Genomic DNA, 16399 nt, shown 5'->3' on the forward strand with positions numbered 1-16399 from the left:
TGGTTTTGTTGAGATATAATTTACATGTAATAAGATGCCGTTTTAAGTGTATAATTTAAAATCAGCTCAATAGGTATAACTTACATGAAAATTCACTAATTTTAAGTGTTCAATTTGATACGCTTTAAAAACAACCTTAGTAGGGCGGGGTGACCCCCAGCTGCCGTTGCCCGCCCCGTGGGGCTGGGGATTGCCAGAGATCTCGGAGAGGATTGGAGAGGACGGGGCGGGGGAACTTTCAAAGGCCAGTTCGGCGACCCGGAGGGGAAGCACCGGAGCTCCGCCAGGCAGCAGACAAAACTCTCTGTCTGCCATTAGCAGAGGGGCCACGCCCAGCATTCAGGGCTCCCGGCAGAAGCCCGGAGAGAAGCCCAGAGGGCGGGGCGACCCCCAGCTGCCGTTGCCCGCCCCGAGGGACTAGGGATTGCCGGAGATCTCGGAGAGGACCGGGGCTGGGGGAACTTTCAAAGGCCGGTTCGGCGACCCGGAGGGGAAGCGCTGGAGCTCCGCCCGGGCAGCAGACAAAACTCTCTGTGTGCCATTAGCAGAGGGGCCACGCTGAGCATTCACGGCTCCGGGAGAGGCCCGGAGAGAATCCCAGAGGGCGGGGCGACCCCCAGCTGCCGTTGCCCACCCCGTGAGGCTAGGGATTGCCGGAGATCTTGGAGAGGACTGGGGCTGGAGAGAGTTCCAGAGACCCAGCTTAGTAGCCTAGGGGGAAACCCTACAGGCTCACAGCAGCCTTAGGGAAAGCCTCTGCACAGCACCAGTAGAAGGCACCCAGCCGCCAGCCACAAGGCTGGAAGACCCCAGGGCAAAAGCAGCATAGCTAGGTGTACTAACCACAGACTGTAGAAGATGCCAATAGCTCTCCTACGACCCATAGAGGACAAGTGAGATTTGGTGGGTGCCGACAGCAATGGAGCGACAAATATAAGTGATCCCACCCCTGGCCGCTGGAAAAGCCCATAACACCGTTGCAGACCCCAAGGAGAGAGCGCATCTAGGTGGGCAACAACAGTAGGCACCTGCAGCCTGAAGCCCCCCTGTGACGGCCCCCACGGCAGAGGAGGGAATCCAAAGGGCCACTGTGGCTACGAAGAGGGGCCCAGGCCCAGTTAGCAACTACGGACAGGGTTCCTGGTTGGTGAAGTATAAACAGCTGCTCCCCCCACCGCAGCAGCTGAAACAAGTGAAAGGAGCAACTAAACTCTATCTCCATGCGGAGGCACAAATCAACAACATCAAGCAATATGAAAAAATACATTAAATCTCCAGAACAGAAAGAAAGTAACAAATACACAGAAAACAATCCCAAAGAAAATGAGATATATAACCTAAATGATGATGACTTCAAAACAGCCATCATTAGGATTCTCAATGAGTTAAGAGAGAATTCTGACCGACAACTCAACGAGTTCAGGAGCTATGTCACAAAAGAGTTTGATACGACAAAGAAGAACCAAACAGAAATATTGGAAATGAAGAACACAATAGAGGAGATTAAGAAAAATCTAGATGCTCTGAACAGTAGGGCCGATAATATGGAGGAAAGAATTAGCAATTTGGAAGATGGCAATATAGAATTGTTGCAGGCAGAGGAGGAGAGAGAAGCAAGACTTAAAAGAAATGAAGAAACTCTCCGAGAATTATCAGACACAATTAGGAGATGCAACGTAAGGATTATAGGTATACCAGAGGGAGAAGAGAAGGAGAAAGGGGCAGAAAGCCTATTCAAAGAAATAATGGCTGAGAACTTCCCAAATCTGGTGAGGGAGATGGATCTTCAGGTGACAGAAGCCAATAGATCTCCAAACTTTATCAATGCAAGAAGACCAACTCCACGCCATATAGTAGTGAAGCTAGCAAAAGTCAACGACAAGGAGAAAATATTAAGGACAGCCAGGCAAAAGAAACTAACCTACAAAGGAACCCCCATCAGGCTATCAGCAGATTTCTCAGCAGAAACTTTACAGGCTAGAAGAGAGTGGAATGATATATTCAAAAATCTGAAGGACAAAAATCTACAGCAGAGAATTCTCTACCCAGCGAAAATATCCTTCAAATACGATGGAGAAATAAAAACTTTCCCAGATAAACAAAAATTAAGGGAGTTCATTGCCACAAAACCTCCTCTTCAGGAAATCCTCAGGAATACCCTCATTCCTGAAAAATCCAAAAAAGGAAAGGGGCTACAAAACCAAGAGCAGAGGAGATAAGTAGAAGGACAACAACAGAGAGTAGCAGCTCTACATCAGAACAGATTAAACCATGGGACGAGAAACAAAGGAAACTGAAGAAAACCAGAAAACAAGACACAAAATGGTAGTGGTAGGCCCCCACGTCTCAATAATCACTCTAAATGTAAATGGATTGAACTCCCCAATCAAAAGACACAGAGTGGCAGGATGGATCAAAGAACAAGATCCAACAATATGCTGCCTCCAGGAAACACACCTCAGCCCCAAAGACAAACACAGACTCAGAGTGAAGGGATGGAGAACAATACTCCAAGCTAATAATGAACAAAAGAAAGCAGGTGTCGCTATAGTAATATCAGACAAGGTAGATTTCAAAACAAAACAGATAAAGAAAGATAAAGAGGGACAGTATATAATGATAAAAGGGACTCTCCACCAAGAAGACATAACACTTATAAATATATACGCACCCAACACAGGAGCACCAAAATTTGTAAAGCAACTCTTAATAGAACTAAAAGAAGACATCAACAACAATACAATAATAGTAGGGGACCTCAACACACCATTAACACCAATGGACAGAACATCCAGACAGAAAATCAACAAGGAAATAATAGAATTAAATGAAAAATTAGACCAGATGGACTTAATAGATATATATAGAACACTTGATCCAAAAACAGCAGGTTACACATTCTTCTCAAGTGCACATGGAACATTCTCAAGGATTGACCATATTTTGGGAACCAAAGCAAACATCAATAAATACAAGAGAGTTGAAATAATATCAAGCATCTTTTCTGATCATAACGCTATTAAACTAGAAATCAACTACAAGAAAAAAGCAGAGAAAGGTGCAAAAATGTGGAGACTAAACAACACGCTTCTCAACAAACAATGGATCATTGAAGAAATTAAAGAAGAAATCAAATATTATCTGGAGACAAATGAAAATGAGAACACGACATACCAAATCATTTGGGATGCAGCAAAAGCAGTCCTAAGAGGGAAATTCATCGCAATACAGGCTCACCTCACTAAACAAGAAAAAGCTCACGTAAGCAACCTCAAACGACACCTAACAGAACTAGAAAAAGAAGAACAAACAAAGCCCAGAGTCAGTAGAAGGAGGGAAATAATAAAAATAAGAGCAGAAATAAACGATATTGAAACAAAAAAGACAATAGAAAGGATCAATGAAACAAAGAGTTGGTTCTTCGAAAGAATTAACAAAATTGACAAACCCCTAGCCAGACTCACCAAGAAAAGAAGAGAGAAATCGCAAATTAATAAAATCAGGAATGACAGAGGAGAAATCACAACAGATACCAATGAAATACAAGAGATCATAAGAGAATACTATGAAAAACTATATGCCAACAAATTGAACAACCTGGAAGAAATGGACAAATTCCTAGACTCCTACAATCTCCCCAAACTGAATCAGGAAGAAATGGAGAATCTGAATAGACCAATCACAAGTAAGGAAATAGAAACGGTAATCAAAAACCTCCCCAAAAACAAGAGTCCAGGACCAGACGGCTTCTCTGGAGAATTCTACCAAACATTCAAAGAAGACTTAATACCTACTCTCCTCAAACTGTTCCAGAAAATTGAGAAAGATGGAGAACTCCCTAACACATTCTATGAAGCCAACATCGCTCTGATCCCCAAACCTGACAAGGACAACACAAAGAAGGAGAACTACAGGCCGATATCACTGATGAACATAGATGCAAAAATTCTCAACAAAATTTTGGCAAACCGATTACAGCAATACATCAAAAAGATTATACACCATGATCAAGTGGGATTTATACCAGGGACACAGGGATGGTTCAACATCCGCAAGTCAATCAACGTGATACACTACATCAACAAAATGAAAAACAAAAACCACATGATCATCTCAATAGATGCAGAGAAAGCATTCGACAAGATCCAACACCCATTTATGATAAAAACCCTCAGTAAAATGGGTATAGAAGGAAAGTACCTCAACATAATAAAGGCCATATATGATAGACCCACAGCCAACATCATACTCAATGGACAAAAGCTGAAAACCATCCCTCTGAGGACAGGAACAAGACAAGGGTGCCCACTTTCACCACTCCTATTCAACGTAGTACTGGAGGTGCTGGCCAGAGCAGTTCGGCAGGAAAAAGAAATAAAAGGAATCCAAATAGGTAACGAAGAAGTAAAACTCTCGTTGTTTGCAGACGACATGATCTTATACATAGAAAACCCCAAAGAATCCACAGAAAAACTATTAGAAATAATCAACAACTACAGCAAAGTAGCAGGGTATAAAATTAACGTGCATAAATCAGTAGCATTTCTATACACTAACAATAAACTAACAGAAAAAGAACTCAAGAACTCTATCCCATTCACAATCACAACGAAAAGAATAAAATACCTGGGGATAAACTTAACCAAGGAAGTGAAGGATCTATGCAATGAAAACTACAAGACTTTCTTGAAAGAAATAGGCGATGACATAAAGAGATGGAAAAACATTCCTTGTACATGGATTGGAAGAATAAACATAGTTAAAATGTCCATACTACCTAAAGCAATATACAGATTCAATGCTATCCCAATCAGAATCCCAAGAACATTCTTCACAGAAATTGAACAAACAATCCTAAAATTCATATGGGGGAACAAAAGACCGCGAATTGCTAAAGCAATCCTGAGCAAGAAAAACAAAGCCGGCGGAATCACAATCCCCGATTTCAAAACATACTACAAAGCTACAGTGATCAAAACAGCATGGTACTGGTACAAAAACAGGGGCACAGATAATGGAACAGAATTGAAAGCCCAGAGATAAAACCACACATCTATGGACAGCTAATCTTCGACAAAGGAGCAGAGGGCCTACAATGGAAAAAAGAAAGTCTCTTCAACAAATGGTGCTGGGAAAACTGGACAGCCACATGCAAAAGATTGAAAATTGACCATTCTTTTTCACCACACACCAAAATAAACTCAAAATGGATCAAAGACCTAAAGATTAGGCCTGAGACAATAAGTCTTTTGGAAGAGAATATAGGCAGTACACTCTTTAACATCAGTTTCAAAAGAATCTTTTCGGACACTGTAACTCCTCAGTTGAGGGAAACAATAGAAAGAATAAACAAATGGGACTTCATCAGACTAAAGAGCTTCTTCAAGGCAAGGGAAAACAGAATTGAAACAAAAAAACAGCTCACTAATTGGGAAAAAATATTTACAAGCCACTTATCCGACAAAGGGTTAATCTCCATAATATACAAAGAACTCACACTGCTTAACAACAAAAAAACAAACAACCCGATCAAAAAATGGGCAGAGGACATGAACAGACATTTCTCAAAAGAAGATATGAATATGGCCAATAGACACATGAAAAGATGTTCATCATCGCTAATCATCAGGGAAATGCAAATCAAAACTACAGTAAGATATCACCTTACCCCCGTTAGATTGGCAAAAACATCCAAAACCAAGAACGACAAATGTTGGAGAGGTTGTGGAGAAAGAGGAACCCTCATACACTGTTGGTGGGAATGCAAACTGGTACAGCCACTATGGAAAACAGCATGGAGATTTCTCAAAAAGTTAAAAATAGAAATACCCTATGACCCAGCCATACCATTACTGGGTATCTATCCTAAGAACCTGATAACAGATATCTCAAGAGTCCGTTGCACCCCTATGTTCATCGCAGCATTATTTACAATAGCCAAGACGTGGAACCAGCCTACATGCCCAGAAACTGATGACTGGATAAAGAAGATGTGGTATATATACACAATGGAATACTACTCAGCCATAAAAAAAGACGAAATTGGCCCATTCACAACAACGTGGATGGACCTCGAGGGCATTATGTTAAGCGAAATAAGTCAGTGAGAGAAAGACGATCTCTATATGACTCCACTCATAGGTGGAAATTAGTATATTGAGAAGGAGATCTGATCGGTGGTTACCAGGGAAAAGGGGGGGTGGGGGGAGGGTACGAAGGGGGAAGTGGTGTACCCACAACATGACTAACAATAATGTACAACTGAAATCTCACAAGCTTGTAATCTATCATAACATTAATAAAAAAAAATATAAATAAAAAAAAAAAAAAAACACCTTAGTGAGGTATAATTTACATTCCGTAAAATTCAAGTTACTGGTACAGTTTGAGTTTTAGTAAAATTATATCCTCATGCAGGTGTGACTGAAATCTGGTTTTATTACAGTTCCATCACCTAAAAAAACTCCCTCATGTCCTTTTGTAGCCAATTTCTGCTCCCACCCCTAGCTGCAGGAAACCAGCAAACTGCTTTCTCTAACAGTGCTAGTTTTGTTTTTCCTAGAAATGTCATATAAATGGAATCATACAATATGTACTCTTATGTCTGACATTGTGTTTTTGAGGCCTCCATGTTGTTGCATGTATCAATCGTTCATTCTCTTTTATTACTGAATAGTATTCTATATTTTATTTGTCCATTCACCAGCTGAAGGATATTTGGATTGTATCCAATTTTAAGTTAATAATGAATCTGTGAATGTTCCATACAAATCTTTGTGATTTTTACAAATAAAAATATGTTTTTATTTCTTGTAAGTGGATTCTCTGGGTTATATCATAAGGCTATGTTTAACTTTTTAAGAAACTGCGAGGGCCAGCCCCGTGGCTGAGTGTTTAAGTTCGTGCTCTGCTTCGGTGGCCCAGGGTTTCACCAGTTTGGATCCTGGGTGCGGACAGTGGCACTGCTCATCAACTCATGCTGTGGCGGCGTCCCACATGCCACAACTAGAAGGACCCACAACTAAAATAGACAACTATGTACCAGGGGCGCTTTGGGGGGAAAAAGGAAAAATGAAATCTTAAAAAAAAGAAACTGCCAAACCAACTACCATTTTACATTCTTGCCAGTATTGTATGAAGTTTTCAGTTTCTCCACATCTTCTCCAGTGCTTAGTATTGTCAGTCTTTTTAGTTTTAGCCATTGTATTTTATAATAGTATTTTTGATATGTTTGAAATGGTATTTCATTGCCTTTTTTTAACAGTTTTATTGAGATACAATTCACATACCATACAATTCATCTATTTCAAGTGTACAAGTCAGTGGCTTTTAGTATATTCAGAGTTGTGCGGTCATCACCACAGTCAGTTTTAGAACATTTTCATCACCCCCCCAAAAGAAACCTGCACCCTTAGCAATAATCCTCCTCACGCCCATCCCTGCCCCCACCAGCTCTGGGCAACCACTGATCTTCTTTCTGTCTCTAGACTTGCCAATTCTGGACATTTCATAAATGGAATCATACAGTATGTGGTCCTTTGTGACTGGCTTCTCTCACTTCTATTTTCAAGGTTCACTGATGATGTAGCATGTATCAATGCTTTATTTCTTTTTATTGCCCAATAATATTTTATTATGGATCTACATTTTATTTATCCATTTATTAGTTGATGGACATTTGGATTTTTTCCCCACTTTTTGACTATTATGAATAATGCTACTATGAACATTTTTGTACAATTTTTTTTTAAGATTTTATTTTTCCTTTTCTCCCCAGTACATAGTTGTGTATTTTTACTTATGGGTCCTTCTAGCTGTGGCACGTGGGGTGCCGCCTCAGCATGGCTTGATGAGCGGTGCTATGTCCACACCAGGATACAAACTGGCGAAACCCTGGAACACTGAAGCAGAGCGTGCGAACTTAACCACTCGGCCACGGGGCTGGTCCTTGTACAAATTTTTTGTATGGACATATGTTTTTATTTCTCTTGGGTGTGTACCTAGCATTGGAATTGCTGGGGTGTGTCGTAACTTTGTGTTTAGCCTTTTGAGGAATTTCCAGACTGTTTTCACTGTGGCTGCACCATTTGACATTCCCAACAGCAGTGTAGGAAGGTTCCAGTTTTTCCACATCCTCATCAGCATTTATCTGTCTTTTTTTTTTTTTTTTTTGAGGAAATTAGCCCTGAGCTAACATCTACTGCCAGTCCTCTTTTTTTGCTGAGGAAGATTGGCCCTGAGCTAACATCCATTGGCAATCCTCTTTTTTTTTTGCTGAGGAAGATTGGCCCTGAGCTAACAACTGTGCCCATCTTCCTCTATTTTATATGTGGGATGCCTGCCACAGCATGGCTTGATAAGTGGTGTGTAGGTCCATTCCTGGGATCCAAACTGGTGAACACCGAGCCACTGAAGCGGAGTGCACAAATTTAACTGCTGTGCCACTGGGCTAGCCCCTGCACTTATCTGTCTTTTTGATCCTCGCCATCCTACTGGGTGTTAAGTGGTATCTCACTGAGGTTTCGATTTGCTTTTCTCTGATGGCCAGTAATGTTGAATATCTTTTCATGTGCTTATTTAAGCCCATTTGTATATCTTCTTTGGAGAACTGTCTATTCAGATCTTCCTCTCATTTTTCAATAAGACTATTCATCTTTTTACTACAGAGTTGTAAGAGTTCCTTATATATTCTAAATACAAGTCCCCTATCAGATATATGATTTGCAAAAGTTTTCTCACATTCTGTGGATTGTCTTTTCACTTTCTATCTTGTTTTCTTATTGAGGTCATAATAGTTTATAGAATTGTGAAATTGCAGTTGTACATTATCATTTGTCAGTCACCATATAAATGTGCCCCTTTACACCTTATGCCCATCCCTAACCCCCTTCCCCTCTGGTAACCACTAATTTATTCTCTTTGTCCATGTCTTAGTTTATCTTCCACATCAGTGAAATCTTACAGGTTGTCTTTCTCTGTCTGGCTTACTTCTCTTAACCTAATACCCTCAAGGTCCATCCATGTTGTTGCAAATGGGATGATTTTTCTTTGTTTATGGCTGAGTAGTATTCCCTTTTGTATATATACCACATCTTCTTTATCCATTCATCAGTTGTTGGGCACTTGGATTGCTTCTACATCTTGGCTATTGTGAGTAATGCTGCAAGGAGCATAGGGGGTGCATAATTCTTGAATTGTTTATTTCAAGTTCTTTGGATAAATAGTCAGTAGTGGGATAGCTGGATCATATAGTATTTCTATTTTTAATTTTTTGAGAAATCTGCATACTGTTTTCCATAGTGGCTGTACCAGTTTGCATTCCCACCAGCAGTGGATGAGAGTTCCGTTTTCTCCACATCCTCTCCGACATTTGTTTTCTGTCTTGGTGATTACAGGCATTCTAATGGGGGTAAGGTGATATCTCATTGTAGTTTTGATTTGCATTTCCCTAATGATTAGTGATGTTGAACGTTTTCATGTGCCTACTGGCCATCTGTATATCTTCTTTGGAAAAATGTCTGTTCATATCCTCTGCCCATTTTTTGATCGTGGTGTTTGTTTTTTTCTTGTTGAGTTGTATGAGTTCTTTATATATTTTGGAGATTAACTCCTTGTCAGATATATGATTTGCAAGTATTTTTCTCCCAGTTGGTGGGTTGTCTTTTCATTTTGTTCCTGGTTTCCTTTGCCTTGTTGAAGCTCTTTAATCTGATGAAGTCCCACTTTTTAATTTTTTCTTTTGTTTCCCTTGCCCGGGTAGACATGGTATTTGAAAAGATCCTTGTAAGACTGATGTCAAAGAGTGTACTGCCTATATTTTCTTCTAGGAGTTTTATGTTTTCAGGTCTTACCTTCAAGTCTTTGATCCATTTTGAATTAAGTTTTGTATATGGCAAAAGATAATGGTCTATTTTCATTCTTTTGCATGTGGCTGTCCAGTTTTCCCAACACCATTTATTGAAGAGACTTGACTGTCTCCATTGTATGTTCTTACTTCCTTTGTTGAAGATTAGCTGTCTGTAGATGTGCGGTTTTGTTTCTGGGCTTTCAAGTCTGTTCCATTGATCTGTGTGTCTGTTGTTGTGCCTGTACCATGCTGTTTTGAATACTATAGCTTTGTAGTACATTTTGAAGTCAGGGAGTATGATGCCTCCAGCTTTGTTCTCTTTTCTCAGGATTCCTTTAGCTATGTGAGGTCTTTTGTTGCTTCTTCACTTTCTTTCTTTTTTTTTTTTCAAAGATTTTATTTTTTTCCTTTTTCTCCCCAAAGCCCCCCGCTACATAGTTGTGTATTCTTCGTTGTGGGTCCTTCTAGTTGTGGCATGTGGGACGCTGTCTCAGTGTGGTTTGATGAGCAGTGCCATGTCCGCGCCCAGGATTCGAACCAACGAAACACTGGGCCGCCTGCAGCGGAGCGCGCGAACTTAACCACTCGGCCATGGGGCCAGCCCCCCTCTTCACTTTCTTGATGGTGTCCTTTGAAGCATAAAGTTTTTAATTTTGATAATGTCTAATTTATGTATTTTCCTTTTGTTTCTTGTGCTTTTGATGTTACTACCTTAAGAAACCATTGCCTAATCCAGGGTCATGAAGATTTATGCCTATGTTTTCTTCTAAGAATTTTATCACTTTAGTTCTTACATTTGCGTCCTTGATCCATTTTGAGTTAATTTTTGTATATAGTGTTAGGTAAGAGTCCAGCCTCATTTTTTGCATGTGGATATCCAATTGTCCTAGCACCATTTGCTGAAGAAACTTTTTTTTTCCCCCATTAAATTGTCTAGGCACCCTTGTTGAAAATCAGCTTTCTGTAAATGTGAGGATTTATTTCTGGACTCTCAGTCCTATTCCGTTGATTTTTCTCTATCATTATGCCGGTATCTCATTGTGGTTTCAATTTGCATTTTCTTTAACAATTACTGATGTTGAGTATCTTTCCAAATGCTTATTTTTGCCATTTGTCTATCTTGGGTGAAGTGGTTAAATCTCTTGCCCTATTTTTAAAATTTGGGTTATTTGACTTACTGAGTTGTAAGAATATTTATCATGGACATAAATATTTTGCAAACATTTCTCCCTTTTTTTTAGCTTGCCTTTTTATTCTCTTAAACAGCATCTTTCAGTGGCATATTCTGCTACCCTTCAATGAATTCTAAAACCCCTGTGGAATCAACACATCTTGGCAACTGATTGGATAATAGGGCTTGAAGACAGAGATGTTTGAGATAGTGGTATAATTAACAGTAATAGGGAAGAAGTTGAGGTCAGTTCGGGATATATTGAAATTAAGATTCCTAGTGACATCCATACAGAAATGTACTTTCCGTTCCCTCAACCTGGAACCCTTTATTTCTGGATCTTCCCACAGCTGACTCATTTTTTTGTCATTCAAGTTTCAGCTCAAATATCACCTCCTAAAGTAGGCCTTTCCTGGCCATTTTATCTAATGTTGTCCCTTCCAAACATCATTGTCTATATTACCATGTTTTACTTTCTCTATAGTCCTTTATATGAAGTCATCTTATTGTGTGTTTGGTTTTTAGCATCTGTTACCCTACCAGAATGTAAGTCCATTAGGACAGGATCCTCTTCTGTCTTGGTCTTCAATGTAACATCAACATTTCCGCCTCTGAAGTAATTGTGGTTTCTGTCTGTGAAATTTATTTTGGATCCTAAACTTCTTATCTTCTTGGCATCATAAACTATTCAAAATGTTTAAAATTGATCCAGAAGTTGTACTTAAAACAAAGAAAAAACTAAAAACTTGCGTTTTTGTTTGAGCCTTAACCAAAAGTCAAAAAGTGTCATTTAAAATACTCTGCAAAAGGGTCGTACTCTTTTTAAAAAGCTTTAAAACAAGTTATATTTACCTCTTTCTCATCGCTGATTTCTATACACTGATTTTACTTGATGTCCATTAGAGATTGTAGGGGGGGTTCATTTTTACTTCATACTAAGAAATCCTAGCTGTCTGCAAGCAGAATTGGTTATCATACTGAATTATCCTTTCTCTCCCACTCCCTCCCTGTAAAAAACACTACAGACTTTTACACTTGATTGTCTCTTTTCTATTTTACAGAGTAAGAAAGTTAGCCTGAGTTCTGTGAAAAACCAGAGAAGAGAAACTAAGAGGATAATAGATAAAGTCTTTCCAGTTTGCATAACGTAAGTTCTTTTCACTATTCTTGGCCTGAATCTTGTGTTAGCTGACAAAGCTGTTTCTATGGAGACAAATAGTCCAACTTCTTAGAATGTCAGAGGAATGCTGATCACTTAAAATGAGACTTCCCAGCTGCTGGTCAAAGGGCATTACTTGTGGGAGAAGGGGAGGAAGGATGAATTGAAAAAAAATCTAGAATTCTGGACACTAGTATAGACCAACCATGTTTATGCATATGAAGTGTATGTTTTACATTTCCCTCTGCCTAAAAATTAGGATACTGATTATATACGAAATTGTCTTCCTGCTAACCTGTCATGTTCCCCAGCTCTTGCACGAACGGTTCTGTTTCCAGGTGTGGAGTTTTCAGTGGGCCTCTATACTTCAGGTTGTTTCAGGCCCTCCAGTCTCAATCATTTGTACTCATTTGAAGCTTGTTTAGCTTCCTTTAACCCCATCTCCTATAGCCAATTTACATAAGCAAAGCCCTTTGTCCCCAACTAGTTTGAAGTTAGCGTTCAAACAGCTTTGGCCTGCTAACCTGAAAAATTCCTTTTTTTGCTTTGTGGACTCTGTAAACAGTTTTGATTTATTTTTTAATTTTTCTTTTATGTTTTTTTTTTCACGGTGCTGGGGTATGAGCTGGGACTCTGATGAGGATTTGAAATGTGGGTCTTTGAGGCATTTTAAAAACAATTTATTTCTAATTAGAGGATTGAGAAGAGAGGGCCAGCAACTTGTAACTACATTATCTGCATAAGACAATCTTTTATTTACATATAAGGAGGTGATTCTCTAGTTCAGTCATTTATCAGATTCTGAATTATCAAAGAATTTTTTTTTGTATTTTGGAGAGGGAGAGTATAATGCCTTTGGGCTGGGACTCTTTCATTGTTTATTGATATATATTAACTACATATATGAGCTAGACTATTCATGGTTTGCCTGTTTAAAAATTATAATGATCTTAATGGTAAAACTATAGGGCATGGCCTAATGTTTTTTTGATCCTGGAAGAACTTGCGAATCTTTCATGGCCCTCGTGAATTAACTTGTGAGCATTATAAAGTCTTTTGGAGTGTTGCATGGTGAGGTCATTACTTAACCAAGGTGATCTGGAAACATTTCTTGAAGGAGTAAGGTCTTGTGGTAGGAGAAGATGAAAGGAGAAGGAAGTAGTTTGTACTTCTTATTTTATAAGGCATTTGGGCAGGAAGGAAGAAAGATATGGGATTCGCACAAATGAGGAAGCTAACTTAGAAGGCTTGTGCAGGAAAGTAGTAAAAGATACAGTGAGAAAATTTGAATTTACCTTGTGAGTGTGGACTCTCTTCTCTAGGCAATATGAAAGCCATCAGAGGAGGAATGATTTGCCCATATACTTAATAAAGCATTGATCCCTTACAAGAGAGCAGGGCTATAGAGATGAGTAAGATCAATTCCCTGCTGGTTAGATCATTTACCTATATGACCTATAGTCACCTTGAAATTAATGTGTCCAAAACTAAACCCGTATTACCCTTTAATTCTCTCCCCTTCTATCTAATTCTCCTTCTCCTGTATTCTCCATCCTAGTTAACGACTTTGCCATCTACCTAGTGACCAAAAGTTACTGACCCTGGAGTCACATTGCCTAGGTTCGTATTCTGAAGACCCCTGTTTGCTTGGCCCTGTGCTGGGCAATGTCACAGATGCAGAGATGAGTCAGGCTGGTTTCTGACTCCAAGGGCTCCTAGTCTAATGGGACAGACTGACAGAGGTACAAATAACTGTAGTCTAGTTTGATTAGAGATGTGACAGGCATTGTGGGATTCCAGAGGAGACACATATCCAGTTTGGGGAGTCATGGAAATCCAGAGGAGGATGTTTTTGAGTTGAGACTTAAAAGGAGAGTAGGCAAGGATTAGGTCCTAGACACTCTGATTCTGGAGACTGTTCTCTTAAACATTGTGCTGTGTTGGGTAACTGTGTGGATATAGTGGCATTAATTAGAATCGAGAATGGAGGAAGAAGATCAAGGAAAATATGAGTGGATTAAAGGGAAATATGAGTTTAATTCTGGACACATTAATTTCTGGATCTCTGTAGGACATTTTGATTGATAGACTAATGGGCAGAGATCCTATCTCTGTACACCTAGTACCTAGCGGGGGTAAATGCTCAATTAAGTGTATGTACAAATCACCTCTCTTTTCTAAATCTCTGATGGCTTTCTTACTGCCTTGAGAATCAAGGCCTTTCATAAGTTGGACCCAGTCGAATTTTGTAGCCACGATTCTGTTGTACAAGCTGACTTTGTTCTCTTTTATAAGCTGACTGCTTTAGTTCAACTAGCCTTATTTGTACTTTTCCCACACTTTGTATCTTTCTGCCTTTGGTTCATGTGGCCTCTTTCTTATTCCTCCATCTTATCTTCAAGGCCTGCTTCCATCCCCATTCCTCATTTACAAAACAGGCATATTTAGACCTACTTTTAGAGTAGTAATGAGGATTAAATGAGTGAATACTGTGTAAAGTGCTTGCAATATTGTCTGGCACGTAAGTGCTCAAAAAATGTCATAGTTGTGGTTGTTACTACTACGACTATTTCCTACTTCTCTTCTTCCTGTCTCCTCTTTTTGCCCTGCTATATGAAATATAGACACCAAATTATAGTAATTTTATAAACCACATATTTCTTTAATATGACTTTTCTTCATTCTCACTGTCTTAGTTCAGGACCCCATTTTTTACAGTTGCCCTCAAACTGGTCTCATTACCATCCTTCAGTCAATCCTCTACACTTCTACCAAAGTGATATTTCTCTGAAAGTTAATGTGAGGGGCCAGCCCGGTGGTGTAGTAGTTAAGTTTGCACGCTCTACCTCGGCGACCTGGGGTTTGCTGGATCAGATCCCAGGCACGGACCTATACACTGGTCATCAAGCCATGCTGTAGCAGGCATCCCACATATAAAGTAGAGGAAGATGGGCACGTATGTTAACTCAGGGCCATCCTTCCTCAGCAAAAAGAGGAGGATTGGTGGCAGATGTTAGCTCAGGGCTAATCTTCCTTTAAACAAAGTTATTGTGATCATTTCCCATGCTTTAAATCCTGTAATGATTCTTACTACTTCCAGGATAAAGGTCAAAGTCTTCAGCTCTTAAACTCTTCTTGGTCTGGCCCTCTGCTTGCCTTTCCAGTTTTATCATTATTCCTGTATGACCTGCTCGCCTTGTCCCATCTGGCCTTATTGCATCCTATTCTGTTTTCTGAATGTGCCATATTCTCATACTCTTTCTTCTTATTGGTCATGTGATTCCCTCTTCCTGGAACAGACTCTTCTATCTAGCTAAGTCTTAGTTGTTCTTTGCAATGCCCCTCAAAGAAATGTATTCTTATGTTTTGAGTGTTTTCCATAACTCCTTATCACGACTAAGTTTTAGAATCCATCATCTGTGCCTCCTCTGAATTTATGACATTTCTAAGTTTAGTTGAACAAATATTTATTGGGCATTTCCTCTATGACATTATTGTGTTAAGCCCTGGGGGGTATAAAAATATAAGACATGACCCCTGTCTTTAACAAATTTAGAATCTAATGAGGAGAAACCAATTAGGAAGAATATTGTTCATTTTCTTTGCTGTCTCTCCCAGTAGACTATGAACACTCCAAAGGAGATGACCAAAATTGAATTTTAAGCAGATTAATATCGGGTTGCAGACATTTTTCTGAGAGTAAAACAGTAGATTGAGATAGACAAGCCTGAGAATAGTCTAAGCATGAGAACTCAGATTCAGATCACCTGGCCCAGTCTCTCTTGAATGATCTGTAATTTTCCCCCATGATCTAGAATAGTGAATATGGACCCAGCCTTATAGATTTTTTTTTTAAAGATTTTTTTTTTTTATTTTTTCCTTTTTCTCCCCAAAGCCCCCGGGTACATAGTTGTGTATTCTTCGTTGTGGGTCCTTCTAGTTGTGGCATGTGGGACGCTGTCTCAGTGTGGTTTGATGAGCAGTGCCATGTCTGCGCCCAGGATTCGAGCTAACAAAACACTGGGCCGCCTGCAGCGGAGCGCGCGAACTTAACCACTCAGCCATGGGGCCAGCCCCAGCCTTATAGTTTTTAAGTTGAGAGTTTTAAATTCAGATCATAATTTTTGTAGACCAGCATATAAAGTAAAAATACATTATTCATTATTAAATTTAATTTTTGGTATCTAATAAACCTTGTAAATAGAGAAAGCTGAGAGTTTTA

General features: G+C 39.5%; 1 protein-coding gene across 4 annotated transcripts in view; it reads left to right on the forward strand.

Moving 5' to 3' along the window:
- Positions 1–16399, forward strand: part of PALS1 (protein associated with LIN7 1, MAGUK p55 family member) — a 96545-nt gene that overhangs the window by 22688 nt on the left and 57458 nt on the right. For all 4 annotated transcript variants that reach the window (XM_070594082.1, XM_070594080.1, XM_070594081.1 and 1 more), the window contains exon 2: positions 12080–12165. The gene's annotated coding sequence lies outside the window, so the exon portion shown is untranslated. The remainder of the gene's footprint in view (positions 1–12079; positions 12166–16399) is intronic.

The sequence above is a fragment of the Equus przewalskii genome, chromosome 25, assembly GCF_037783145.1.
Source record: "Equus przewalskii isolate Varuska chromosome 25, EquPr2, whole genome shotgun sequence".
Lineage (NCBI taxonomy): Eukaryota > Metazoa > Chordata > Mammalia > Perissodactyla > Equidae > Equus > Equus przewalskii.